The following is a 27852-nucleotide window of genomic DNA, read 5'->3' on the forward strand; positions in this document are numbered from 1 at the left end:
CATCTTAGGTGTGTTTACTAAAGTAGTTCATTTTTTTTGGTGAATTTTCCATCTTTTTCCCAGTTTCCTATTGATAGCTGCACGTTTTGTGTTTTGTCCAACTTCTACTTTTTTGTTTTAAAACTAACATCCCTGAGAATGATGACCTGAAACAGTCTTCTCAGTATGTGGCTTGTTGCTTAATTTTGTTTTTCAAAGTGATGCCCTTGAAGTTTATCCGGCTGAATCTATCTTTCTTTTGTGCTTTCTCCTAATGCTTTAAAGTATTTAAAATGATCTCTCCTCCAGACACCTGAGAAATATTCATCTTTTTGTTTCTACTTCACTTGTTAATATATTTATAATTTATTTTGGTGAATTCTGTGAAATTCTTCTAAGTCATTCTTTTTCGAAACTGTCAGCCACTTATCTGAACTGCAATATTTTGAGTGCCTCCTTTATGTTATCTGTAATCAGATCTATTTCTGGATTTTTCCATTCTAGTCCATTGGTCAGCATCTGATCTTTCTCTACTATCACATTCTTTATATTATTGTTGCTTACAAATAGGCATTTTTATTGTGTCTGTATTAGTCAGCATGGGCTGCTATGACAAAATGCCACAGGCTGAGTGGTTTAAACAACAGACACTTATTTCTCATGGTTCTGAAGGCTTGGAAGTCCAAGATTAAACTCAGTTCCAGGTGAAGGTTCTCTTCTTGACTTGCAGATGGCTGCCATCTTGCTGTGTCTGTACATGGCAGAGAGAGAGAGTATAGTATGAGCTTTCTGGAGTCTCTTGTTATAAGGGCACAAATCCTATCAGATCAGAGCCTCATCCTTGTGACCTCATTTAACCTTAATTACTTCCTTACTCTAAATACAGTCCTATTGAGGCTTAGAACTGCAACATATGAATTTGTGGGGGACACAATTCATCCATAGCAAGGTCACATTTCCCAATAAGTATCCAGTCTAATTATGTTCCTGTCCCTATAATTCCAGACCCCTGCAGATCATAACAGCCAGTCACAACCCCAACATCTATTTCTGATCATCATCCTAGATCCTCATCTTCTAGCCCCACATTGCTGCTCTAGATTCTTGACACTATACCACAACTCCCACAATTTGGTTTTGAATTTTAGCCACCCTGCATGATTCTAGTTCTCTAATCTGTTCTCCCTTGGAGCCCCCTGTGGCCTCAAGTGGAAATCTTTACTGAAGCGACATCAGATCAGCTCCCAGCTCCTTATCTATCTAGAGTTTCCTTCTAAAGGATGAGACACATAATGGTTCCACAATTCACTTTCCGGTTGCACATTGAGTCATAATACAGTGCTCTGTGACACCTTTATCTCTACTAACTGTGGTTTGGGTCAATATGATGAGCCTGTATGTCAGGCTTCTTAAGTTAGAACCTTAGGATAGGGCTTCCCATATGTAAGGGGTTGCTAAAATCAATACTATTTTCATGTAATATTCTTTTGTCATGCTCCAATACTGTTCGCTTACTCTAGATGCTCCTCCTCATCCTTTTTGAAGAGGCTGGTGTCCTTCTCACTGTTGTGCTTTCATCTTGTTGGACAGGCTTGGATGGTCTGCTGACGGAGCATGTCACTGTGGTGATAAGACCCTTTTCTTAAGCTTCAGGCTCTTCCTCAAAGTTCCAGGGAAAAGCGGGACCCAATTTTGGAATGAAGGACTTCATTCAAAAACTCACTCATTTCCAGAAACTGTACCTTGATCTTTTGTTCCTCATTATAAGGAATCTCTTAAAATATCAGTTGAGACTATGAGACTGTCTTATTTGTCCCTCTAGCCTCAGCACTTAATGAAGTACCCAATATATAATAGATGCTCAACGGATATTTATGGAAGGCAAGGAAGAAGAGGTGAATTTATACCTGGGAGCTGAGATCAGCTTTTAATTTTATGTACTTGGGGTCATTTCTTGGTTTCATCAATATGTGACCCCTTCAACATAGGTACACTGAGATGCTGCTCACAGGATGCTGCTCAAAATTCTGAGTCCCAGGGTCATTCCTGCAGTGATTTGGACAGAAGCATGCTTCGCAGCAGTTGGGTCTGCCAGAGATCTCTGCCTAAAATTTAGAAGAGGGTAGGAGGATTTTAGTCATTCTTCCATTCTATAGGTATTGAATGTAGTTTCAAAGATGAGAAGAAGCAATGTGCCTGCGTAAGATAGGAACAGAGTCCGTGGGTGTTCAAAGAAATGTAACACTGAAACTGATGTTGAGCCTGCATTTTTAAAGGTGGAATGATCTTAGAAATCATGAACACAATAACGACTGGTGATATGAAATTTACCTTTGTCTCCTATCCTCCCAAAACTGGATCTTAAAAAAGGTCTTAGGATTAATATTTCTACCATTTATCTTTAAAAACAGCATCAGGAAGAGGGGAGGAGCAGTATTAGGGTAGAGCAGTAAGAGGTACAAATTATTATGTATAAAATAAGCTACAAGGATATACTGTACAACACAGGAAATAAAAAATTGTGAATCACTATGTTGTACACCTGTAACATATACTATTGTATATCAACTATACTTCAATAAAAAATAAAAATTAAAATACATTAAATTAAAAAAAAAATAAAAACAGCATCACACCATTCCAACACATCACTTGGAAACTGTAATTTAAAGAGTAGAGATTCAGGAGTAATTAATGTCACTTCACATCAAATTCCTACTGTGAGAACTTTCTATTTTACAGTCTCTTCTATCTGGAACAATGTTCCTACATCGTTCTACCTCATTTCTTCCCATTTTAAAATTAATCTTTTGCTCTGTGTCTGTACTTTATCATTTCCCTTGTCCTCTGTTATTATTTTCAGTCTGTGTGGTTTGAGGGACAGTCTGCTTGAAAGGTATTAAGAAAAAAATTTTATGGCCAGAGTAGCACACTCTTGGTAGCCAAGCAACCTGGGCCACCTACCCAACTGTAGAGCATTCTCAGCATTTTGTTCGGGACTCTTCAGAATGTGGTCCTAAGGATTTGGCAGGGTCCTTAACCTAAGAGGATAGAGAAACCTGAAAATGACGAGGCAAACAGAAATTCATGGGTATCAGACAAGCACCCGTAGGCGTGAAGATGCTGCTGTCAATTCTTGAGAATTCCAAGGTACCAAATAGAAGGAATGCACGAACACAGAACTTCTCAGACTTTCATGTGCACATCAGTCACCTGGGGATCATATTAACTGTCGATTTGAATTCAGTAGCTCTGGAGTGAGGCCTGAGATGCTGTGTTCCTGACACACTCCCAGGTGATGCTGATGCTAATGATCCATGGAACACACTCGAGGAGAAGTGTCTTAGTAAATACAACATCTAATAAAGGCTCTTTTATGACTTATTTATTTGCATCCTCTTTGTTCCAAGAAAAAAAAATCACTGCCATTTAAAAAGCTATGGGCAATAAGACAAGATTATAAAAATAAAATAAGGGCAGAAACTGAGAGGGGGGAAAGTAGGAAAGGGGAAAGATTGGAAGTCTGGGAGGATCCGTTGACATAGGAAATGCAAATGATTGTGCCCTGAAAAACTGCTAGAGGAGGGAAATTATTTCCGTGCTTTTTAATGACCAGACCAAAAGGAAAAACTTGATCTGTTGCAAGTCTTACAGTGTTGGTGAGATAAAAACTGTTCCAGTGCTCAGCAGAAGCAAGTAACACTGAGCACCAGGGGCATCACTTCCTGTGGGTAACCGTGCAGGAGGCTCAGGGTGAAGCAGTAAGCAACAGTCTTCAACGTGTTCTGAGAGGAAATAGAATGCTAGACTCTTAGTTTTAATTTGGAAAATAATATATCTGTGTAGGTCAGTGGCATGGTGCCAACGGGTAGATTTATGACTCTCTGATGCTCTGGCTTGTTTCAATGATAAGATTTAGGATCTCTAGGGTGGAGGGGCTGCATATCCTTCAATATGGATTATTTCTATAGACATAAATCAAATATATGTATGCAGTTCAGGAAAAAAATGTGTAACAGGATGCAGAAGACAATATGGAATGATTTGGTTCAAAGCTGAGGACCAGTCCTCCATTAGGGCACAGCCCTTCAAGATTTGCTAAGATGTAGACCAACTGGTCCTTCAATTATCCACCCTATCACCAATCTTCAGAATATATATAAGAAGGCTAGATAGTCACCAGTGTGATCTTTGCAGGGAATTTACAGAAAAGAAGAGAAATGTGGCATTTTCCCCCCTCCTGGAGGGAAGGATAGGGGTTTTCTCAGGCCCAGTCAATTTTGGAGTCTCAAGACGAGCACTTGGGGAGGAACTGCTTCCTAAAAAGGGAGCCACAGACTCTCACAGACATGCCTCATGCTGTTTCTCAAATGTTTTAGGCAGTGGCGTGCTAGTAAATGTTTAACAACCTGCTCTCCGGAAAGGGGGTGAAGGTGGGGAGAGCCCTGATTTGTAGCATTTGCTGATTTCTGTGGTATAAATATTTCCATCATGGCCAATTTCAAGCTTACGAGCCTGAAGTCACTGACGTGAAGTTGTGAAGAGATGCGTGCAATCAGCTCTCAGCCCCAGAGTGCCACTGATTTTAGGTAAATCCCATGTTGGTGCAATAATGGCCTCCAATCCGTGCCTTTTCGTAGATTTCCTTCAACATTAACTCTGGGCTAGATAGTGCAGGACTTCCCCTCAGTTGCGGGAAGTCAGCTAGCATGACACAAGCAGAGGCTTAGAAAGTGCTCATGCTTTGGGGCTTTCTTTTTTTGGAACACTTCATCATGTAAAGAAGGCTGGGATAGCCTGTTGGAGGATGACAAACCACTTGGATATATGTGGCCCAGCCAACACCCAACACTGACTGCCAGACATGTAAGTTTATCTTAGACCGTCCATCCCCAGTCAAGCCACCAGATGACTGCAGCTATATGTGTCACCACAGATGAGAACAGCAGAAAAACCACCCATCTGAACCCATCCCAACTTGTCGACCTATCGAATTTTGAAAAAATTAAGTTTTTTTTTTAAATTGAGCTAACATTGCATTATAACTTTATGTAAGTTTCACATGTACAACGTTATATTTCAAATTCTGTAGACACTACAGCATGCTCACTACCAAAAGTTTAGTTTCCATCTGTGAAAGTGGTAGTTGTTTTGACCTACTAAGTTTGTGTACCATAATGGATAACTGACACACTGCACACGCATCCCCTGGAGTCTGGGATGCACATGAGTGTTGATGGTAGAGTAGCTCATGATGGCGTGCCATGGAAAGAAGGGTCAGTATTGGGTCAAGTCACATTACTATCTTTTAGTGAGCAAAGTCAAGTCCCTGTCATGAAGGGGCTCTTTGAAAGAACCTCATCCAAAAAGGCTACCTGCTGGGATGAAAGGCCCCCCCCCATTAAGAACAGAGACTGTGGGCAGTTCTCTGGAAGCAGGAGATGAGGGGGTGTTTATAAGAAAGGTCTGTCAGAAAGCTTATTTCCCACATTGGAAGGGAAGTACAGTGAACTGTTTCCATCAATGCACTTCATTAAAGACTTAGGGTTTGGATGCCTACCAAGATAAGAGGGCATTCAACAGTCAAGAGGAACATGAACATCAACAACTCCAAGGTCTTTTTTCTCCATCCCTTCTTTAGAGGAGCCACTGGTGGGGTTAGAATAAAGAATAAGGTAGAATAAAGCTGTTTCCTGTTGGTGTTGTACCAAATCCAGCCAATTCTATAACTTGCAAAACTTACATTTGCATCTAAAGAACTTGGAAATAATAGTCTATGCATAATAAATAGCTTATGAACACCCAATAAAAATTAAATAATATTATCTGATTCATTCATTGATTGATTGACTCATTCATTCAATAAATATGGATTGAGTGTTACTTTCTGCCAGGCAAGTTGTAGGATCTAAGAATCCAGCAGTGAACAATATAAAGTCCTTACCTTCATAGAGCTTAGATTCTAGTGTTGGGGAGAGAAAAAACAGATAGATACATAATCAAGTATCAGTCGGAGGTGCTCAGAGGAAAAGAATCATTGATTTTCTGATACCACTCCAGTGGGTAAAAGAGTATTACCTTGGTACTCTTAGGTGGGGGGGGGGGGGGTGACAGTCCAGGTTTTCCATTCAGCTTCCATTGATCCCTGGGGGGAAGGGGTCCTTGTTACTCCTTGGTGAGGGCAGGGAGCCAAAACTGCAGGTGAGGAGAGGACAGCAGGGGAGCAACGGAGGGCAGAGATGTTTCCTCTCATCAAGTCTTAACCTTTCCCAAGCAACCAGTGAAGTTCTCAAGGTGTAGTTACTTGAGACAATATTCAGCCCAACAAAGGTGGATAAAAACGGTGAAATATTCCTCAAATGGAATACTGTGCACCAATGGCCACACGTGAAAGATAGCTACATGCATCAAGATGGACGCATCTCAAGAACGTAATGTGACAAATAAAAAGCAAACGTACGCTGTGTTTCTAATCTTACAAAGCTTGAAAACAGGCAAAACTAAGCAAAGTATTTTGAAGGGGTACCTGGATGGATGTAAATGAGAAACTATAAAGAATAATAAGGGAATGATGAATACAGTTGAAGACAATAGTTGATTCTGGACGAAGGAATGGGGTATGACTGGGGAGAGGTACACAGAAGCCTTCAAAAGTATAAGTAATGATTCCAGTTCAGCAGTTCTCAAACTTTGATCTCTGTCAGAAGCAGGTGGGGAACTTGGTAAAAATAAAAAAGGCCTGAGTTCTAGCCTCCTTCCAGGAGCATGGACCTCTGTGTTGTCTAGTAGTTCTCCAGTGAATTCTGATAGACACCAAGGTTTGAGAACCAAGGTTAACTCTTGAGCTAAGTACTATGGAAAAAGGAGTCAATTTATGTAATTATTATTTAAGTATATATGTACTTTAAATATACTCCTTTATATGTAGAATACATTCCACTAAAAATTTTATGTAGTTGCTTTCATGGCCGAGTCCATGCTTCCTTGGCATGGAAATTTCCAGCAGTCCAAGCCTCTTGGCCAGGAATCGGACACACCTCAACACGCTTTATGTGGCAGTCTCCATTCAGAAATCAGATGGTCTAGTCTAGCTTGAGTCAAAACTCCAAACTTGACTTAGCATTAAACTGCATTTCTCTCCCAGTTTCAGCCTGTTGCAGACAAGAAGTGTGCAATAGAAAAGGTGAGGTGAGTTTCATATGGTTGATTTCTTTCCCCCTGCTTTAAATTCCCTTCCGCTAACTGCTATAGTCAAATCCACCACCATCATCATATCACAGTGATACGTCTCCTCATTTTCACTTCAGAAAAGTTGCAGAAATATTACAAGAGCGTTCCCTTATACCCCCCATTCAATTTCCCCTCATATCAGTACCTTATATAACCATGGTACATTTATTAAAACCAGGAAACTCACTTCAGTGCCAAACTATTAACTAAACTACATGCCTTCTTCTGATTTCAGTCGTTTTCCCACTGTTCTTTTTGTCTTCCAAGATCACAGTGCATTTGTTGTTTCTGCTTAATCTCCTCCATCTACAAAAGTTCTTCATTCTTTCCTTATCTTTCATGACCTTGACATTTTTGAAGAGTATTAATCAGTTATTTTGTCAAATGTCTCCTGGTTTAGATTTATGCTGTTCTGATGTTTTTTAATAATTGGAATGAGGCGTCTGGGTTTTTTGTTGTTGTTGTTGATGTTGTTGTTTCTTTTGTTTGTTTTTTAAATTTGTTTGTTTTGCCGGGGGTAATTAGGTTTATTTATTTATTTTAATTTTTTAATGGAGGTGCTAGGGATTGAACCCAGGACTTTGTGTATGCTAAGTATGTGCTCTAACACTGAATTATACCCTCCCCCTGGAATGAGGTATTATGCCTTTATTTTAAAACGTTCAAATGTCTCCAGTACATTAAAAATAAATTCAAACCTGTACTACATCTGGCATCATCTGACTCTTAATTTTTGCTCTTGATTGAACTTAAGTCACTGTGATCTGGCCACAGTGGGTACTATAGTTTGAATTTCCCCAGAAGCAGACTCTGAGATGGAGTTTAACGTGCAGGATGTCTATTAGGGGATCCCCTTGAGACCAACCCTTATGAAAGAAAGAGAAGAGAGGGGCGTGGGCATGCAAAGAAATTGAGCTGCAATGAAACAGACTAGACTGACTCTACATGGAGCCCTGGGGCTAGAAATGGCCTTTTGGGGTTGTCCCTCTTTGAAATAAGATGGCCAAGCCTTATACTGCCCACATGCATTGATCGCTGGATCTGGGGAAAGATGTGATCTTGGTGGCATGGCGCCTGCAGTTGCCAGCGCTGAAAATCGTTTGCCCTTAGCATCCTCAGCAGCTGGGACACTAAGTACTTCAATGAATGGGGATCCAGGTGGCATGTGACAGTGTTCCACCACACTGTCTTTCAGTTCAAGGTCTTTTCCCCTTTTTAGACATTTTTATATACTTGCCCTTCTAGCTGTTACGCTTTCCACTGGCTATTTGCATAGATGATTCATTCTCATCCTTCTGAAATCAGCTAAAACATCAATGCTGCAGTGAGACCCTCCTGGCTTCCTTTTTCCTCCTTCATGATTTATGCTTACATGTCTGCTTATTAATTTACTATGTGCCAATGATACTGAGAGCTCCATTAAGGCAGGAAACACACAAACTGGATTCACCTCTGTTTACCACCACTTAACATGGGGCCCAGCCCACAGCCTGGCCTCAATAAATTCTTTACAAATGAATGAATAACAGGATGAATGGATGAAATAAAATATAATAAAGCTGGGAGTTTTTTGGACATGAATTCGGAGTATGGTAATCACAGACAACCAGGAAATGATCTAGGGTATGTGGTGTGGTACAATCTCCTTAAGTAAGGAGTTCAGGCAGTGGAAAACATAGTGAGAGACTCAGATGTCAAGGAAAAGCAAACCTGTTGTTGGAGATGTCTTTGAGTCTGCTCAGGCTGTCATAATAAAATACCATGGATAGAGCAGCTTAAACAACAGAAATTTATTTTCTCCCAGTTCTGGAAGTCGGAGATCCAAGGTCAAGGTGCCAGCATACTCAGGTTCCTGTGAGACCCTCTAACTGGCTTGTAGATGGCTGCCTTCATGCTTGGCTTCCTGGCTTGTCCTCACATGGCAGAGAAACAGAGAGAACAAGCTCTCTGGTATCTCTTCTTATAAGGGCGCTAATCCCATCATGAGGGTCCCACCCACATAACCCTATTTACTGCCCAACAGCCCTATCTCCAAATACCATCACATTGGGAAGAGGGCTTCAACATATGAATTTTGGGGGGACACAGTACAGCCCATAGCAAGATGCAAGACATTTTGTATTAAGTGTCCTTAAGAAACTTAAGAAACTATTAACTTACATACCTTTGTATTAAGTTTGTCTGAAAGACTCAACACATGAGCTTATTATCCATTTCTAAAGCATATAGTTAGTGCTCAAGGAATAACATTACCACATATTAAGTCTGAAATACCAAAGGTATACTTCTTAGGGCAACATATGCTGTTGGTAATTGAACATGAGCAACATAACAACCTCCAAGATGACAATTTAAAAATGTTCATGTGCATCTCCTGAGGATCTGGTTAAAATGTAGATTCCCATGCTCCCATAGCTGGTACTTCGGCCATTTTAACCAGAGCCCCAAGTGATTCTGCTACAGATGAGTGAGGATTACATTTTGAAAAATGCCTGTGTGGTTAAGTCGGCAATAACTTGGTCCTTCAAAATGAGTTCAACTTTCTGCTGCTTCCTTCCTTGGCATGACTGCAGGGACTCTGGCAGCATTCACAGAGGATCTGGTGGTGTTTATGGCTATGCAAGGTGCTTAAGTAATAGAGAAAAAGGAAAGGTATTCCTGATAGCCAACAGACCGCTACTTCCACTACAAAAGCCTGTGCACAGAGAGAGAGAGAGTCAGAGACAGTGAGACAGAGACAGAGATAGAGAAAGAGAAAGAGTGAATGGTGCACCAGAATCTGACTGCGGTTGGAGCAGAGTTTTAGGCACCTCTGGAGGAGCCAGAAGGTGAGTACAGCCTAACACAGCACTGTCACTGAGTAAATAAGCATGATGACTTAAAAATTATAATCTTTTAAAATTAATACTTTTAGAGCATCTTTAGATTCACAGAAAAATTGAAGTGAAATTATAGAGATTTCCCATATACCCCTGCCCTACCTCCACACATCAATAGCCTCTCGCATTATCAACATCCCCCACCAGAGTGGGACATTTGTTACAACTGACGAACCTACATTGACACATCACAGTCACCCAAAGTGCATTGTTCACATTATGCTTCATTCTTGCCGTTATACATTCTATGGGCTTGGACAAATCTATAATGACATTTATCCATCATTATAGTATCATACGGAGTATTTTCACAGCTCTAGAAGTGCTCTGTGCTTTTTCTATTAATTCCCTTCCTCCCACCCCCCACCCCCCCAAAGCCTGGCAATCACCAATCTTTTCACTGCCTCCATCATTTTGCCTTTTCTAGAAGATCGCATAGTTGCAATTATACATGTAGCCTTTTCAGATTGGCTCCTTTCACTTAGTAACATGGATATAAGTTTCCTACATGTGTTTTAATGACTTGATAGCTCATTTCTTTTTAGTGCTGAGTAAGGTTTCATCGACTGAATGTATCATAGTTTATTTATCCATTCGCCTACAGAAGGACGTCTTGGTTGCATTGAATCTACAGATCAAGTTGGAAAGAATATCACTGAGTTTTCCTATCCATGAATATTTTCCTCTGAGTATCCATGAACTTTTCTTCTTTTACTTAAGCACCTCCATTTATTTAGGTCTTCTTTGATTTTCTTCATCAGAGTTTTGGAGTCTTCCTCATATAGATCCTGCACATATTTTGTTAAACTTATACCTAAGTATTTCATTTTGGGGGGTGCCAATGTAAATGGTATCATGTTTTTAATTTCAAATTTCACTTGTTCATTGCTGACATACAAGAAAGTGATTGGCTTTTGTGTATCAACCTTGTATCCTGCAAGCTTGCTATAATAGCTCACTAGTTCCAAAAGTGTTTTGTTGATTCTTAAGGATTTTCTACATAGACAATCATGTCATTTGTGGACAGAAATGGTTTCATTTTTCCTTCCCAGTCTGTATACATTTTATTTCCCTTTCTTGTCTTATTGCATTAACTAGAACTTCCAGTATGATGTTGAAAAGACATGGTAAGAGGGGACATCGTTGCCTTGTACCTGATCTTAGTGGGAAGGCTTCTAGTTTCTCACCATTAAGTATGATGTTAGCTGTAGGTTTTTTGTAGATACTCTTTATTAGTTTGAGAAACTTACCTTCTATTCATATTTTACTGAATTTTTTTTTTTATCGTGAATGGGTGTTGGATTTTGTCAAACGTTTTTCTCACATCTATTGATATGATGATTTGATTATTTTTTTTTTTAGTCTGGTGATGTGATATATTACATTAATTGATTTTTTGAATGCTGAACCAGCCTTGCATACCTGGCATAAATCCCACTTGGTCATTGTGAATAATTCTTATTATATTTTGTTGGATTAGATTTGCTAATAATTATTGAAGATTTTTGCATTTATGTTCATAAGAGATATTGGTCTGTAGTTTTCTTTTCTTGTAATTTCTTTTCTGGTTTTGACATTTGGGCAATGGTAACCTCGCAGAATAAGTTAAAGTGATGGCAACGTTAGCTATCTTGATTGCAGTGATGGTTTCATGGGTGTGTACACCTGTCAAAATTCATCAAATGGTACATCTGAAATATGTGTAGTTTATTGTACAGGAACCTTACCACAATAAAGGTGTTAATTTTTTTTTTAAAGTAACCTTTTGCTTTTATTTTCTGAAAAAGATTGTAAAGGATTGGTGTAATTTCTTCCTTAAATGTTGGTAAAATTCATCCATGAATCCATCTAGGCTTGGTGCTTTCTGATTTGGAAGGTTATTAATTATTGATTATATTTCTTTAATAGCCTATCAGATTATTTATTTCTTCTTGTGTAAGTTTTGGTAAATTGTGTCTTTCAGAGAATTGGCCCATTTCATCTAGGTTATCAAATTTGTGGGCATACAGGTGTTCATACTATTCTTTTATTATCCTTTTAATGTTCATAGGATGTGTAGTGATGCCCCCTGTTTCATTTGTGACATTAGTAATTTGTGGCCTCTTTTCTTCTTAGCCTGGCTAGAGGCATCTCAATTTTATTTATTTTTTCAAAGAACCAACTTTTGGTTTCATTGCTTTTTTTCTATTGATTTCTTGTTTCCATTTTCATTTATTTCTCCTCTAATTCTTATTATTTCTTATCTTCTGCTTCCTTTGGATTTAACTTGCCCTTTTTTTTCTAGTTTTGTAAGGTAGAACTTTAGATTACTGATTTTAGATTTTTATTCTTTTCTAATATATACACTGAATGCATTTATTAGAAAACATGCACTGCTTTAGCCACATCCCACAAATTTTGATAGGTTGTGTGTTGTGTTTTCATTTTCATTTAGTTCAAAATACTTTAAAATTTCTCTTGACACTTCTTTGATCCATGTGTGATTTAGAAGTATGTTTCAAATCTCCACCTATTTGGGGATAATGACTTTTTAAAAATAAACAAAAGAAGGAAAACAGTTAAATAATTTTCTTTGTAATCTTGTGTAGCCCAGCCTAGCACAATTGAAGCTCTCAAAATAAATGGGAATTTAAGAATATTATTTTTTATCTCCATGCTGGACCTGTATATTTAATAGGACTCACTTCTTTCTATACCTAAGAGCATTAATGGAATGCAGGGCAGGATTAACTAACTTGAGGGTGGCATTTAATTATCATAAATTTTACGAGAACCACCATTGCTACTCTGTGAAATGTGGAAAACTGGAATCAGTGAAATCCAATTTGGACTCCATTAGGATGAATACCATAGAAAAGATTATATTTCCTGTTACTATTATCATTCAAGTGTTAATACACATATTTTTATTTTTTCATTATTTTTTTTGTTGAAGTACAGTCAGTTACAATGAATACACGTATTTTTAAACCTATTTGAATCTGGTAACAGAGCTGACCAGGGACAATTAAATTACTTATTTCCTTGTTTTACACATTTTATTATGATGGAAAAGTTAGATTCATTTAATTAGGGGTTAAAATAGTGATGAAATAGCATGAATCGTTTATAAAAAAGGAAGAGAAAGATTAAAAATTAAACCAATCAGTGTGTATTAATCATTTAAGTGTTTTTTTTTTTATCTCATTTTAATGGAAGAGAAAGTTAGCCTGCCCCCTGCCCCACTTCCCAGCTATGATTTCATCATAGGTTGAAAGCTAATAAGTAAGTAGTTTCTGGATTTTCTTTTATGATAAGAACATTTTTTAAAAAACTGTTGCCTAAGACTTCTTTCTCTTGTGCGAGGAACAAATAAAATAGAATCCAACGATTAGTCTATGTTTGCAACAATTGTTTGTTAAGCCTGGGACTTTTTAGAAACAAGTATACAATTCTTCATCTAATCTAAACTTTACATTTTTCTGTTTTCAGGTCAAACTCCCAAGAGTTTGAGGTCAAATTTTGATGGAGCACCCAGATGTCCTCAGCTGTCATGGAGAGTACTTACCACACTTGCTTGCATGTTTCCACCATTATATTGGCAGATACTTAGTTGTTATTAACAAAGAAGAAAGAAGTGGATTCAAGAGTTAACCTAGCAATCACTGTAGACTGGGGCCAAAACCACCCTTGACGTGATCCGAAGCTTTTGTTTTACTGTATTCTTTTGGAAAGAAGCCATTGTTTCGCATGTGGCTAGAAAAATAATAATAATGATAATAATAATAATAATAATAATAATAATAGGAAGAAGAAGAAGAAGGAGGAGGAGGAGAAGGAGAAGAAGGAGAAGAAGAAGAAGGAGAAGAAGGAGAAGGAGGAGAAGGAGAAGGAGAAGGAGGAGAAGAAGAAGAAGAAGAAGAAGAAGAAGAAGAAGAAGAAGAAGAAGAAGAAGAAGAAGAAGAAGAAGAAGAAGAAGAAGAAGAAGAAGGAGAAGAAGGAGAAGAAGGAGAAGAAGGAGAAGAAGGAGAAGAAGGAGAAGAAGGAGAAGAAGGAGAAGAAGAAGTAACACCTTTTGAGCATCTGCTACCCAAGTACACACACGTATGTGTGCATGCGTGTGCACGTGTGCGCAAACACACACACACACCATTCTGCTTCTCTCCACTATATTTGTCATCACCTCACATTGTCATTCTCTTCCCTCCTGGTGAAAAACTGTCAAATGGGCCTCATTGAAGCCTGCAGAAGTCTTTTAAGATGCATTAGTTTGGTGTGAAATGCATTCACAGGTACAAAAATCCGGCTTTAACGAAATGTTCTTCAGCTTGGATCAAATGTTTGCAGCATTATGTAGGGCATTGTCTTTGCTTCAAAAAGAAGGATCATTAAGGGAAGGAATGGTGCAAAATGATTTTTTGGAGTTGTTGGGGGAAAATTTCTTTGTTCATCAAGAACAAAAAATAACAGCCCTATGAATAGAACAAATGGGGAAATACTGCCAGGACTTAAAAAAAAAACCCAGCCCATAGTAATTGCCAATCTTAGGGAACTTCCAGAGGTCTGGAAAGTACTGCTGTTTGCCCTGAGCAAAAGTTAGGAGAAAAAAGTTCCCTTACCTGTTGTTAATTGCCAAAACACATGTGTCAAGTCTTCTTTGAGCAAGACCTTCGTGGGAAGTTTACGCACAAATGGAGAGAAAAAGGAGGCAATGACAGAGTTTTGGATTTTCTCAAGTATAACAAATGCTGAACATTCCAGAGGAGTAAACCCTAAGGCTTGGGAAAGATGGATACCAACAAGATAGTTTTTTCATCTTTGCCAGGTTAAGGTGATCCAAATAGCTCCTTCTGTTTCAAATGACCATGGATGCCCCTGAACAGACATACTCGCAGGCAACGTATAATTCGAGCTGGTTGTGTCTCTGGGTCTGAGTAAAGCATTTCCATCAAGCCCTGAGCTGTGTTTCACAGCACGATTGATGAAGTGAGGTGCTACTTTGGCCAATCAATTTAATGATCAATGCAGCCAAACAATGATTTTGTATTTTTTTTTTTTTAGCTGAATTGGTTGATTATTTTGCTGAATTGAGTGAATTAAGTGGCAACATAAGGGCCAGAGGGGAAATGTTGCAGGCTCACCTGGAAGAAAGTGCGGGAAAAAAAGAATACATTCTCACAATTGATGAAAATCATCACTGTTTTATAATGAGAAACTTATGCTGTTTGGGTTTCTTTAAAATAATTATTGAACTTTTTAAAATTACCCACTTTTACGCTCAGCCCCAAGCAAAACATAAGTAGTAAACAAAACTGGACAAACCACTGTAGTTTCTGCCCTAATGGAGCTTACTTGGATGACATGATAGAGATGTGAATGAATAATTAGACAAATAAATAAACATACACCAACGACAAGTGTGCTTTATACTTAAAAAAGTGAATAAAAAGCAATGCGAAATAGCTTTAAATTTTTTCTTTATTTTTTCCTTCCTCCTTTCCTCTCCTTCCTTTCCTACCTCCCTTCTCCCTCTCTCTTTCTTTTTTCCTGTTGCTTTATTGGAGAATGTGTAGGTTAAAGGAGGTTGGAATGTATAAATATGAGGTAAACCTAACAAACAAAATGAAAAGTTTCCTCGAGTAAAAACACATGGGAAGAAGAAAGAATAACAGGGTGTAAGAAATTGAGTGGAGTAGGGGAGGAAAAACACCAAAGACCGTATGAATTCCACTTAAAATATACAATAATGAAAATTAATGGCTTAGGTTGGTAAGCTTAGGGAAATAAATCCAGAGGAAGGAAATCATTTAAGAGAGACTTTTCTTCATTTTTCTGTAAGTGGAAATTTTCATTTTATTTTGTTTTTAAGCTGTTCTCATGAAGAATTTTTATTGGTAGAATTTTGGATACAGTAATTAACAACTGGCTCAGAGGCATGAAATGTGACGCCCATGGTCACACACGGACAGAACTGGGATGGGCCACCAGGTCTCCTAACACCTAAACTGGGGTTCTTTCACTGTATTGCACCAACTCTAAAGAAATGAAGCTTTCCAGTGCAACGTCTCACTATTTTTAAAGGATACTTTAGTTTACATATAGACAAATTGGCTACAGTTTGGCTGGAGGTCCCACGCCTCCTGGTTGCCTGTGGTCACACTTCTGGCCTCTGTCCAGCCCTTACTCAAATTTACCTTGTGGATGAGAGTGGGAGAAATAACTGGGCAAGTTTTTGGAACTCGATTCCTTTCTCTTTCTGGCATCCGCCTGCAGAGAGCTGTGAGTTTCCACAGGAGAGATCTGTGACAAGCAGATAATTCTCCCAAATGCCTCGATGCTGCATCAGGAAGCCTGGTCTGCCAGCCACCTAAGCTTCATCATCCAAACAGCTTTCGCAATAACCAAGCTGATAGTTTTAACTCATCTTTTGAATCTTACAAGCTCAAATAACTAGTCGAATTTATCAGTAGATCTATCTGTGAACGGGCTTTTCTTTGTGGGAATTTTTTTAAAGGACTGCTTCACTCTCTTATTTTCATCGTAATCAATGTTGTTAGTTTGTGTCTTGCTAGGAACTTTTCCGTTTCATCTAAGTTGCTATCTAATTTGTCAGCATACGGTTGTTCATAGTATTTCCTTAGAATTCTTTTTTATTTCTGTAAGGTTGGTAATAACATTCCCTCTTTCATATCACATTTAGTAATTTGAGTCTTCTCTCTTTTTATCTTGATCAGTCTAGCTAAAGGCTTGTCCATTTTGATGATCTTTTTAAAGAACCAATGTTCAATCTTACTGATTTTCTCTATCAGTTTTGTATTCTCTATTTCATGAAAGTCTGCTCTGATGTTTATTATCTTCTTCCTTCTGCTTCTTTGGGTTTAATTTGCTCTTCTTTTTCTAGTTCCTTAAGGTGGATGGTTAGGTTACTGTCTGAGATCTTTCTTTTTTAAAATTTAGCTGTTTAGAGCTATAAATTTCTCTCTAATCACTGCTTTAGCTGCACTCCACAAGTTTTGGTGTATTGTATCTTCACTTCCAGTCATCTCGAAGTATTTTGTAATTTCCTTTGTGACTTATTCTTTGATCCATTAGTTATTTACAAGTGTATTATTTGATTTCCACATACTTGTGAGTTTCACAAATTTTTCCTGTTGTTGATTTCTAATTTCATTCCATTGTGATCAGAGAACATATCTTGTATGACTTCAGTCCTTTAACATTTATTGAGGCTTGTTTTATGACTCCACACATGGTCTATCCTGGAGACTGTCCTCTGTGTACTTCAAGAGAATGTGCGTTCGGCTGTTGTTGCATGGAGAGATCTAAAAATGTCTTGTTAGTTCTAGCTGGTGTTGTTCAAATCTTCCATTTCCTTGTTGACTTGACGACCCACATGTGGGAGGAGATATCACAAACACAAAGGTCCTCCCTAAGGAGCAAGGTGTTTGAGCCCCATATCAGGCACTCCAGCCCTGGGACTTGTACCAGGAAGATGAGCCTCTTATAACATCTGGCTTTGTTATTTCATTCTATATGTGAGCAAGGTGAGGCATGGAAAGGTTAAGTTGCTTATCCAAGATGATGGATCCACGAAGGGGTTGGGGTGAGAAATGAAGCCAGACAGCATGGCTCTAGAGCTCTGGATCTCAGCCCTACACCATCCCCTCTCCACAGCTGTTCATCCTACTCAGAGTGAAATCTTTACCATGGTTTTCAAGGCTGCCATGATCTGGCCCCTGCTTTCCTTGTCCCCTAACACCACCCAGTACCTGGGATCACCACGCTCCAATCACATTAGCCTGCTGTTAATTCCTAGTATGTGCCAAGCTCTGTCCCACCTCAGGGCCTTTGCACTTTCGGTTTTCTCTATCATGCATCTCCTCTCCTCCCCAGCCCTCACATGTCTGGTTGTTTAAATGTTACCATGTCGGGGATCTTCCCTGATCCTCTTCCCTTGAGAAATGGTCCTCCCTTCAGCTCTCCATCCTCAGGCCATTCTTAGATGACAACAGTCTCCTCATTTTCTTCAGATCACTTTCCTCAGTGTGTTTCCCAGTTTGGGAGCTGCCTCCCCTGCTGAACTGTGGGATCTTGAAGACGGGAACTCTCTGGTTGGTTCACCTGGCACAATGTCAACACTTAATCAAAACTGACTTAATGAAGAGGACTTATCAACTTATATCGCCATTGTTTTGAACTTCTTAAAGTCAGATTTTATTTTATTAATTTGTATGTCCTTTGTGTCTAGTATATAGTAGTATTCAACATACTTTACCATATATCAAATAAATACAGTGAAAAAGGAGTGAGTCACTGAGGACTGGGATTTGTCAAGGAAGGCTTTATAGAAGAGATATACTTGAATGACTCATTTCATTTGCCAAAAACATTTTTTTTTTCAAACAGAAAAGATATGCATTCTCAGACTCCTTATGAAGCAAACAGTTCTTGCTAAACAACACATCAATCATTCAAATGTAACTGAGAAAATACCATATGGATAGTTTTATTGCAAAAAAGCCCTGGGCTTAAGTTATACGTGAACCTACAGGAAAAAAGAGAATTTTGCCAAACATGTAGCTAGTGACAAGGTGTTAATGCTGGTTTCCAAAGCCCCAAAGTGGCAGACTACATCTATACACACCTTCTGAACTGGACCAAGGGCCAGCTGATTGAATCCTTAACAATTGTAGCTTCTGGGAATCAGTTCTTTTTCAGTTCAAATGAGTGATCAAGAAGACAGATATGAATTAAATCCGTTGTTGTGTAAGGTATTCATTTTACTCATATTTAATTGACCTATATTTCATCCTTCTTAGAATCCAGTGCTTAAGATAAAGTTCTCTGAAGTCCGAATGCTGGATTGGAAGCCCAGCTCTATCATTTACCTGGCGTGTGACTTCAGACTAATTATTCTCTGAGCTTTGGTTTCCTGGCTTGTAAAATTAGGATAATGATAGTACCTGCCCCAGTGAGTGTAAAATGCTTCGCAGAGTGCCCGGCACACAGAAATTCTTCAATCGATTAGTGTTGTGTACTATTAGTAGCATTCATGTAGGGGAGGAAGCACTTAATTGGCTATCAAGAGATTACAGTTTTAGGACCAGTCCTGCCACTAATTAGTTGTAGGACTTTGGGCAAATCCCTTGGTCACTTTCTATTCTGGCTCCCTCTTTGATAAATGAGGGCGTTTACATGGCTATTTGTTTTAGGTATCTAAGTGCTGCGTAATAAACCAAACAAAGTGTCTTAATACTCCTCTCCTCATTCTATAATCTAGATCAAGTATCTTTACAACAACGCTTCAGAAGGACAAGTCCTAATGTGATTGGTTTCTCAAGCCTCTGTGTCATCTTGCCTGCTGATGTTCCTTTGGCCAAAGCGAGTCAGGTGGCCAAGCCCGAGTCAGTTTTGAAGAGGACTACACAAGGGTATGAATACTGGGAGGTGTGTTTCATTGGAGGTCACCAACGTAACAGTCTGCCCCACCATGACCCCAGATTTTCTTCAGAGTCGACATATGCCAATTTAATTATCCAGCATTTAGCATCTGAATTTCTTCCCATGATCCTTTTCATTTTGTAGATTGAAGCCATCATAGATTGAATTCCCACATATTAAAAAAGGCTGTAAACAAGTTTCCCGCTTTTATTTTTATTGTTGTTGTAATTTTCCCTATCTGTTGACATAGCCTAGATCCGATATGCTTTAGTCTTTTTTTTCATGGAGGTACTGGGGATTGAACCCAGGACCTCATGCATGCTAAGCATGCACTCTACCACTGAGCTGTACCCCCGCCAAAGATCCAAGATACCTTAAAATGCTAAATTTTTAATCATTTAACATCTACATATGATTCCCCACCCACAAAAATGTAAGCACCTTTCTTAAGCCTCCCTTGGTCTTTCCCCACCTTGCTCTTCCCCCACCTTTATTTGCCTTCTCTAAATCCCTAAGAAGCTCTTACATAAAGTTCTGCTGTTCTTGCTGCTCAGTATTTACACAGGTCCAATCTTGTTCTTTTGTGGTGCTTTCCTATTGGGAACAAAACAAGGGCAGCTTTCTTCATACCATGTTCAAGGGCTGCTCTTGTGTTACATTTCAGCAAACGCTGATCATATGTCTCTTGATGCTAGAAGGAGAAGTTCCTAAGTTTCCATCCATCTGGATGTCTTTTAGACGATGTGTAGGTTCAGGAACCCCCACCCCCACCTCCCCAGCCAAGAGCCCAATGTACACTAGTGTCATTGCACTCACTGTGTTCTTTGTCATCTACCTGCATCTCGACAGGCAAAGCAATAAACCACTGTTCAAGCTGTTTTACACTATTTTCAGGAACATATCCCATTGCTGATATAAAGGCTTTACAGAAGGGTTGGGTTGTTCATCTCAAAATGCCCCCATTCTAGTCTCTAGGAGAGTCATTTCAGGCAGAAGTGAAAACCTAGCAACTATCTGGTTAATAGGATCAATTTAGGCAGCAGGAGGTCTGGCTGAGTTACAGGGTTTAGCATTTAGCAACAATGAAGAACTTGGAGTTGGCTTTCCATGAGGCCAAAAAAGGCTTGTTAAAAGGCATTTCAGGAAGCTAAACAGTCACTTCCCTGGGAATTCTTCTCCTTAGAAATCAACAAAACAAAAATCCCACAGATCTTCTCTGATAATTTACTATTAACTCTTTTGTAATATGCTCCTAATATTCTTTATTTGTCATTCACAAAACACAGACTAGTGCTAGGGTGGTTCTTTCAAAACAGCATCATGCCAGGAAGTTACTAATATCTCAAACTGTCACAGCTTCTAGGAAGCACACCAAGCACACTGATGAATTTTTTTGAAACTATGCATTTCACAAAACAATATAGAACCATTAATGAAACATCAGCACTGAAAATAAGACACCTGACCTGTGTGCTCCTTTCTGAAGACAGATTAAAAATACATTCGTGTCATTACTTTGCTCACTTTTAATTTAATGTAAATAGATCTGAGGCTAATGAATATTTTGAAAAGACTTCAACAAACAGTAAAAATCAAATGTTCCAAAAATTCTCTAGTCTATATAAATGATTTAAGAATATTATGTTGATACATCAAAATATAAAATATATTTTTCATTGTATCTCTTTTTAACAGGACTGTATAATGGAAAATTCTTACCTTAAAAGACTAAGATTTTGTGTATGCATAGAAAATAGTTGGGAGACAGTTCTAATATAAACCAAGTAAGTTGATAGTAATACTAAAAAAACCCAAAAGAAACAAGTTAATAAAAATACCAAAAATGATGAATCTGAATCATTTTATAATTAATTATCTAGTGTGTTTTTTTCCCATACATGTCTCATAATTACAATTTCGATTCTCAGCAGAGCAAGAATATAGACTCAGGGTGGGAAGGGATAAACCTGGGAGTTTGAGATTTGCAAATGTTAGCCACAATATATAAAAATAGATTAAAAAACAAAATTTCTTCTGTATAACACAGGGAATTATATTCAATATCTTGTAATAACTTTTAATGAAAAAGAATATGAAAACAAATATATGTATGTATATGCATGACTGGGACATTGTGCTATATACCAGAAATTGACACACTGTAACTGACTAGTTCAATTAAAAAAAAATAACTGGGAGAATCTACAAGAAAATATTAACAGTGTTTGCCTCTGGGAAAAGAAACCAAGGATGGCCAGGCGTTTACTTCACCTTTTACACACTCATTATATTGTGGATTTTATAACATTGTCATACGTCACTGTATCATAGAAAATTAGCTGAGAAAAGCCAAACCTAAGCTTTTTAATAATTTTATTAACCTTATCCCCAGGTCACAAGTAGAATTTAACAGGGATCTAATTCATTTAATTCATAGAATTCACAGAATTTTAGAGGTGGAGAATTTTGAGATCACCTGTCCCCTCACGTCACCTATTTCTAAACCAGTGCTAAGTTTATTCAGTTCGCCTAACACTGAATACAACAACATTCCAGCAGAGCTAAGCAATGCGAGCAGCCCTTGGAACTCACCTGCATGGAATCTGACCTACAGTGGAAGGTGCGTAGTGTGGGGTTTCTGTTTTACTCTTTAGCGTCATTAAGTGTCAAGCTTATTCCCTGAAGAAATGAGGAGGATGGGCAGAATAGCTGTTTGCCTACCAGGGTGAGCCTGAAGGCACCGGAAAGGTTTCATCTCATCTTCCTCCTAATTTCCAAATACATTCTGAGACAGGAGGGACGGAAGGGGGCGGGGCACAGCCGTTAAAGGAATGACACAGCAATTAGCACCAAGATAATGAAGAATTCAACTCCCAACAGACCTTGCCCCAAGAAGGCAGGAGATTCAACTCCCAATAAACCTTGAGGCCCAAGATGGTGGGAGATTTGACTTCCAGTAGACCTTGTGCTTCATTATATGCTCGTTGTAATACATTAGCATGGTAAATGACACATCCACAGGCGCCATGACAGTTCCCAGGTGGACCATAAAAGGTAAAAAAGTAGGTGGGGCCCAATTCCTGGGAATCCCAGCCCCTTGCCAAAGTACTTGGAATAATCCTCCCACTTGTTAGCAAGTAAAATAATCAAGCTCATAAAAACTAACCACCGTACCTTACTGCCTTTCTCTTGTTTTTGAGAAGGCCCAAATCCTGTCTCTGGAGTATATATCTGCTTTTACTATAAACACCCACTCCACGCCTCATGACCTCTCTAGCCTTCTGAGATAGCCTACACTTGCTCTATGGAGTATGCACCTCTCTGAATAAATCTACTTTTACTCAACTGGCTTACTCTTGAATTCTTTCCTGCACGAAGCCAAGGACCCTCGCTTGATGGGGTGCATCTCAAGGACTTGCCTGGGACCTGGGACATGGCCATCCTCTTGTGCCCCATTTGCCTGTATCAATTCCAATACAAATTCAGGTTTTTGAATGAAGACACTGACATAGACTGAAATGCATAAGTCCCTGTGAGAGCTAAACAATGAAAACATAACCACAAAGATTCTACTGATTCTTTCCTGAAAGTTGGAAAGAAAGCAGGCAGAGAAGGGAGAAGAAAAATTGAGGGTACCGCAGAGAGGAAAGAGAATACTGGACAGAGCTTGGCTTGCTTCACTCTTCTGTCTACATGATCATATTGCTATGTAATATGCTTCAGAAAATGGCGTTTAGTGATAACTTGAGCCTTTCTAAAGCTTAGCAACACGGGAAACCCCTTAGGTTCTAAAAATCCCAGTAGCTCCTCTGCTAGTGGTGATCTTACTGCCGTCTCATCCCCCTTTGCTGGGGAGGGCACGATGTATCAATTTGCTCTATGCTTGTATGGAGACCCTGATCCAAAGGCTTTGCTTGAAAACAACATAGTAAATATTGAGTATCACAGGCTAGTGGAAAGAGAGACACTGAACAACTGGGAGGAGAGGCAAGAAGAAGTTCAGGATACTATGGGAGAGGATGTGCGGGTGCTTGCGTGCCCACACACATTGAGTCTCATTAACTATTCAGCATTCAGGACTTCAGGGATTGGGCCCCCAACTCTTGGTAACCTTCCTTGACTATCCACGGCATACTGGCTGAATGCACATCTCTCGTAGCCTTTTCAGCACTATATTGTAATTACTGTTTTTCCTACTTACCGTCGTCACTAACCTATAAGAATCTCTGTAGGCAGGGACAGTGTCCTCCATCCAAATACCTCCCCACACTATGCCTGGCATATAGGAGGTACACAGTACATTTTCGTTGAATAAGTGAAAGACGGAAACAAAGTCACTTAACTGCATTTTAACATGAAAACTATAAACTTCTCTTTAAACAACACACATTTCAAAAGAATTAACGAATGTATCCCTCTCCCAGTGATGATTCTTATGAGCTCTCCAGGCCTGTGGCTTGGTATGAGTCTCACAAACAGCATTTGATGACATGTCTTCCAGGAAAAGAGAATTCTAAGTGATGCTTGTTCAAGAATTCTCAGGGGTTTTTTTTTTTTGCCTGAGTATTAAGATTTGAAGTTTGTGGGGAGGAATGGTTAAGCAATGAGCTGAAAGTAAGAGAAGAAAAGAATGAAAAGGAACAGAAAGGACCAGCCCATCTGGGTGGGGAAACCCAGGGTAAGAGTTGAGAGGACTGGCAGAATCTCCAGGGAAAGCCTGTGTTAGGTTGACTATTCCCATGTCAAGCCTTCACATGCCTCTGGAACTCCCTGAAGCCCTTCTGTGGGGGGAAAACCCCACCTACAGGTTCTGGATGAAACATTCCTCCAGACCTCCAGAAATGAGTCCCCTGGTCTTACAATTACTCATTTCCTGGAAAAGTCAGAGCTGGTCTATCCTGACCTTCAGAGCCTGAAGGAGTGTGGATTCATCTTCCAAATTCGAGAAGCATTTAGAGAAATCAGGCAGAAAAGCCTCAAAAACCAATATCTTCTGTTTTATGTATTAAAAACTTCATGAACTTTTTTTTTTTTTTTTTTTACTGGTTTTTTTCTTTACCATGTTCTGGGTGAATCAGCAGGAAAACGAAGTGACTTCACTGCCAAGTTGCAATTCAAATCTGCAAAGGATGTTATTTCTAGTTTTGAAAAACTGTGCTCAGAACCTGAATCTAAAGTAATGATACACCCTTTCCGGCCTCATGTAAAGTCAGTAAAGTCATCCTTATAACCTGTAGCTTGGCGTGATGTCTAGTTTTAGTGGTGCTGTTATTATGAATATTTCTTTATTTGCCGCAACAACTCCAGTCTTGTTTTCCATCTTGGCATTGGTAACAGTAGCTTACCTTTCAAGGAAAATGGATTTATATTACCCTTACCTGTGGCCGATTACCTGGCAAGCCAGTCTTGAGAATATGCCATCCATGATTTCCCCTTCCATTATGCCAAGCTCTTGGAATTTTAACATGTTAATTACACATGCTTCTTTTTTCTTATGTGGGTTTTTTTGTGTTTTTTTTAAATTTTATAAATCATTTTTATGGGGGAGAGGTAATTAAGTTTTAATTAATTAATTAATTTTAATGGAAGTACTGGGGATTGAACCCAGGACCTCGTTCATGCTAATCATACACTCTACCACTGAGCTATACCCTCCCTAATAGGCATGGTTCTTTTCTCCAGGTCAGTAATGTCTTTTCAGGCTGAGTGTGACTATGGCCTATGGATGTGAATTTTAGACTACAGTGAGCAGAAGATTTGCTGATGATCCCTCTCTGAAATAAATACTGTCCACCAATCCAGAGAAGCAGGTCATTCTCTTCCATGCACAAGGCAGCGTGTTTTGCAGTGTCGTGTTGCAGGGTTACCTATGTGGGCTTGTGAGACAATATGGCCTAAGAACTTTAGCATCTGTAGACAAGTCAGCTTACAGTCCCCTCCAGTCTAGTCCTTCCATCAGAGAATGACGCATGCACCATGATATTAATAAAGTCCATGGATCATGAAGGGGGTCTCAATCATCAACTGTGCCAAAGAAAGTTCTACTTTTTGCAGCCATTATATTTCATCTTTCATATGATGTATTATATATATATATATATATATATATATATATATATAGTAGACCTACCAATTGCTTCAAAAGAAAGAGAATTAAAAGGTATGTAACAAAGAGATAAAATTTAACCCGTACAGTAAGCACATTATAAATCTGTCTATATATTTCTTTTTAATTTGGATTTATGCTTAAGGCAGCCCTAAAGCAGTGAACCAAGCAATTCATTTACCACCACAAGTAGAATGATCCATGGATTCTGCGAGGCTACACTGGGTGGACACCAAAACTTTCATTCCATTTGTACCCTTCTAAAACTCTTGGGATGATTGAATTCTTGTTAGCAGAATGTTCTCATTAAGATGGAAAAAGGCAGCAATGTCATCAAGACAGCATTATAGGTTGTTCCTGACTGTAATACTTCTCACAAGAAGACCAAATAACAACTATCCAAGGACAAGACGCCATTGTGAAAATCCCAGAACCCAGGGCTGAGGCTGAAGCATCTCCTTAGACCACAGAGACTTAGAAGGATCACATTAGAAGGGTAAGAGGAGTGGCTACACTCTTAGCACATTTCCGTTCCCAAGACCAGCACAGTGCCACCCCAAGAGGGCCCTCTTGGGTCTATGGTTCCTCTAGTGAGTAAAAGAGAGCCCAAGGTGGACATCCAGTGCCATTAGCATTGTGGAGTTCTTCCCCGGAGGCCCACTCGGGGAAATCTGCAAGGTTTGACCCCTGAAGATCAGACAGAAATAAAGAAGGAGAGCAAGGCTCATAGCAACCAGTACTCAGAGCTTGGCAGACCTGGACCCTGGCATCACGCACCAGCAGACCAACACCAGTTCTGGGACCCCTTGCTTCATAGCCAGAGACCGCAGGACACGGTGCCTCCCATCAGTGGGCCAGCACTAGACACAAGACTGGGTTTCACCCACAAGTCGGTGGGCACCAGCCCCAGGATGTTCTGGGCCACAGCCCCATCCACCAGTGAGCCGAAACCAGGACAGGGACTCCCCTGGTTGTGCAGCCAGCCGCACCAGGACCTGGCCCTGCCCACAAGTGTCTGGCAGCCCCTATACAAGGTCAGGCCTGAAAACCAACCAGACAGGGGGCCAGTGTGCCCATTGTAGTCAGCCCACCACAACAGAAGAACCCACAGAGCCCACATAGAGGGCAACCCTAGAGCACATAGCTCTACTGACCAGAGGGTCAGTAAAAAAAACAGAAAGAAAACTAAGTGAAGTAGAGATAAGCAATCTATCCAATAAAGAGTTCAAGGTAATGATCACAAAGATGCTCAAAGAAATCAGGAGAAGAGTGGATGGACAGGGTGAGAAGTGAGAAGCTTCTAATGAAGAGTTAGAAAATATAAAGAAGGTGGTAGATCACGGTGAAAAAGTATGTGACGATGAATACACGTATGTTCATGTATAACTGAAAAACTGTGCTCTACACTGGAAATTGACACAACAGTGTAAACTGACTCTAACTTAATAAAATAAAATAAAATAAAATAAAATATAAAGAAGAACCAAACATATTTAAAGAATACAATAACTGAAATAAAAAAAATACACCAGAGGAATCAACAGTAGATTAAATGAGACAGGAATGGATCAGCAAAATGGAACACAGAGTAGTGGAAATCAGCGAAGTTGTATAGAAAAAAAAAGAATTTAAAAAATGAGGACAGTTTAGCAGAACTCTGGGACAACATTAAATGTACTAACATTTGCATTATAGGGGTCCAGCATGAGAAAGGAGAGAGAAAGAGTCAGAGAACACATTATAAAGCATAATAGCTGAAAATATTCCTAACCTGGGAAAGGAAACATATCCAGGTCCAGTTTGTACAGAGAGTCTCAACCAGGATCAACCCAAAGAGGACCACACCACAATACACTGTAATTGAAATGGCAAAAATTAACAATAAAGAGAGAATATTAAAAGCATCAAGGGAAAAGCAACAAGTTATGTACAAGGGAAATCCCAGAAGGCTATGAGCAGATTTTCAGCAGAAATTCTGCAGACCAGAAAGAAGTAGCAAGATATATTTAAAGTGATGAAAGGGAAAAACCTAAAACCAAGATTACTCTACCTGGCGAGGCTCTCTTTCAGATTTGAAGGAGAGATCGAAGTTTTACAGACAAGCAAAAGCTAAAAGAATTCAGCACCATGAAACCTGCTTTATAAGAAATGTTAAAGGGAGTTCTCTAAGCGGAAAAGACAATGACTAGAAATATGAAAAGTATGAAAGGAAAAATCAAATTGCTAAAGTAAAATATA

The 27852-nt window shown here is 39.2% G+C and overlaps 1 long non-coding RNA gene across 1 annotated transcript; it reads left to right on the forward strand.

Annotated features, from left to right (window-relative positions):
• The first annotated feature begins 21528 nt into the window (after positions 1 to 21528).
• LOC116661982 lies at positions 21529 to 27071 on the forward strand. Its single transcript, XR_004317944.1, has 2 exons — positions 21529 to 21575; positions 26944 to 27071. It is a non-coding gene; the product is annotated as an uncharacterized LOC116661982 (long non-coding RNA).
• Positions 27072 to 27852: the final 781 nt, after the last annotated feature.

The sequence above is a fragment of the Camelus ferus genome, chromosome X (assembly GCF_009834535.1).
Source record: "Camelus ferus isolate YT-003-E chromosome X, BCGSAC_Cfer_1.0, whole genome shotgun sequence".
NCBI lineage: Eukaryota > Metazoa > Chordata > Mammalia > Artiodactyla > Camelidae > Camelus > Camelus ferus.